This window comes from Ipomoea nil, unplaced genomic scaffold (assembly GCF_001879475.1).
Source record: "Ipomoea nil cultivar Tokyo-kokei standard unplaced genomic scaffold, Asagao_1.1 scaffold1334, whole genome shotgun sequence".
NCBI lineage: Eukaryota > Viridiplantae > Streptophyta > Magnoliopsida > Solanales > Convolvulaceae > Ipomoea > Ipomoea nil.
Window position 1 is genome coordinate 1198309 of NW_017617762.1, and position 2884 is coordinate 1201192.

Here is a 2884-nt window from a genome sequence, read left to right on the forward strand (position 1 = left end):
TTGTCATAAAATATTTATTGACAGAATACAAAATTGTTGAGAAACTTACCTATAGAATATTTCATTGTTAAAAAAAAAAAAAAAAAAAAAAAAAAGAGTTGTCACTAATTTTTAATACAAATTACTAATTACTAATTACTAATTAAATAATAATAAAATCTGGTTGTTGTTAAATCGGTTGGAAAATGTGAAGCTGTCTTTTAGCATCTAGTATTTAAGGAGGGATGTATGTTAGTTCAGATAGACTAAGGGTGTGTTTGGTTCGTACATGGAATCAGAATCAGAATTAGAATAAGAATTAGAATCAAAATCAGAATCAAAATCAGAATCAAATACTTGATAATGTTATGAGTTTTGGTGAAAGTGTTTTGCATGTTTGGTAATATGGTAAATGTGGAATGATTACCAATATTGATGTTTGGTTATGTATGACCCTATAATGGGAATAAAGGTTTAAAAATACAAAAACAAAAAATCAAGGCAATTGATCATAATATAATGACATCTAAAGCACCAATATGAACAAAAAAAGAATCTAGTTTATTACATTCAATCCCAACTAGTAGCAACTTAGTTATAGTAATCAATTGCTATCCTAATTCATTTGTATAAATGATATATTTTTGTCTAGATATATATATAACAATTTTGTCATTTTGAAAAAAAAATATAATATCATCGATTGTATTTACACATTATTAAAAACTTCTTTGTAGACGACATTAGTAGTCGCAACACAATCTTGTCCATCATTGTCTAGAGGTAACACCTTCAGACCATCAGGATGGGTGACTCGGGAGAAAGCCACGTACAATTGTCCGTAATTAAAGGCCAATTTTTTTAGCAATAACCCAACGTTAGTTAGTGTTTGACCTTGGCTTTTGTTGATAGTCATGGCATATGCAAGCATCAACAAAGCCTATATGGTTAGAGTAGCTGAGTTGGTTAGTGTGTATGGTTGTTAACCATAACGTCAAAGATTCAAGCCCTTCCTCTAACATTTTTAACTCCAAATTGAGTTGTCTAAGCGGACTTTTTATTTTGTTTTATAAAAAAATACTAAAACTAAAAATGTACATTTTTCCCTTTTTAAATTGTGTATATAAAGAAACCAAAGTACGATTGATATACAGCTGGAGTAGCTCAGTTGGTTAGAGCGTGTGGTTGTTAACCACAAGGTCAAATGTTTAAGCCCTTCCTTTAGCGACTAACAATTTTAACTCCAAATTGAGTTGTCTAAGTGGTCTTTTTCTATTACAAATTAAAAAAAAAAAATAGTAAGACTAAAAATGAGTATAATTGATATATGGCTGGAGTAGCTCAGTTGGTTAGAGCGTGTGGCTGTTAACCACAAGGTTGAAGGTTCAAGCCCTTCTTCTAGCAATTCTAACTTGAGAATTTTGAAAAATTTAATTCAAACATAACGATCCAAACCATATTGATGTTATGCTTTAAATATTTGTATATCGATCCAAATATTCTTAATATATCATAACAAATTCATTCCGTGCATCGCACGGGTGAAAATACTAGTTGTTATAATGATGAAATTAACTTACAAATTTCTTTAGAAGTTTTCATACATTGATAAAATTTTGATGTGTAAACTTGTTCAATTGGAGCCAGTCAATTCTTTGGAAAATGATCATATCATTTTAGAGTCCAAGTGTAATTGTATTTATGATCAACAACTTAGTAGTTAGGTCGCGCAGGTCTGACATCATTTTAGAGTCCAGGTGTTATTGTATTTATGATCAACAACTTAGTAGTTAGGTCGCGCAGGTCTGACAATGATGTAAGAACAATTTTGTTCGATAAAAAAAGTAATAGTATAATATTTATAAAGTAATGTACAATTGTACCATTATAAAAAAAATACATACAAAAAATATTAATATCATAACGACCTATTTAATCATTCCAATAATGCAAAAGTATAATTGAAATATTAAGTTTTGTTCTAAATAATCAAAATCAGATTAATTAAACGAAAAAAAGAAAAAAAAAAAACTTAACCTAAATTTGTTTTTTTTTTAAATGCATAAAAATCAAATGATTTTAAAGTTCACGATTTATAATCTTTGAATACTATGTATTTAGTCGGACTAATTATTTGACCAAAGTTTATGTTAAATTTTATGTTATATATTTTTTAATACATTTAAACATACTCGTAGTATATGTTTAACAATTATGCCAACTCTAATTGCGATGAGGTTCGAACCTATGATATTTTTTTTATAGAAATTAATGAGTAAGTTAAAAATAATAAATAGTTAACGGAATATTTCATTACTAAAGTTTATACTAACGGAATTTAAGTTATTTAAGGGAAGAAAATAATATAATAGAGGGTAAATAAGGAAAATCATTAAAAATATACTAAAATCAAAATAATATGAACCATTCATTTTAAGAAACAATTATATATACCGACATTTTTTTGTTCCAGTTAAGGGCCTAACATTATTGGCTCTTATTAGAATTGTATGTATGTAGATTTGGCAGTAGTATTTTTTTCTTATGTAATTTAAATTTTAGTTGTGAAAGTATTGGTTAACTTCAGCTATGCCCAAGGTTGAAGTTATAATGAAAATTAACTTACAAATTTCTTTAGAAGTTTTCATGCATTGATAAAATTTTTATGTGTAAACTTGTTCAATTGGAGTCAGTGTGATGTCAACATTGTAAATTCTTTGGAAAATGATCATATAGTTTTAGAGTCCAGGTGTAATTGTATTTATGATCAACAACTTTGTAGTTAGGTCGCGCAGGTCTGACCATGATGTAAGAACGATTTTGTCCGAAAAAAAAATAAGTAATAGTATAATATTTATAATGTACAATTGTACCATTATAAAAAAAATACATACAAAAAATATTA

The 2884-nt window shown here is 27.4% G+C and overlaps 1 non-coding gene across 1 annotated transcript; it reads left to right on the plus strand.

The window, feature by feature from the left end:
- The first annotated feature begins 1309 nt into the window (after positions 1-1309).
- TRNAN-GUU lies at positions 1310-1383 on the plus strand. Its single transcript has one exon. It is a non-coding gene; the product is annotated as a tRNA-Asn (tRNA).
- Positions 1384-2884: the final 1501 nt, after the last annotated feature.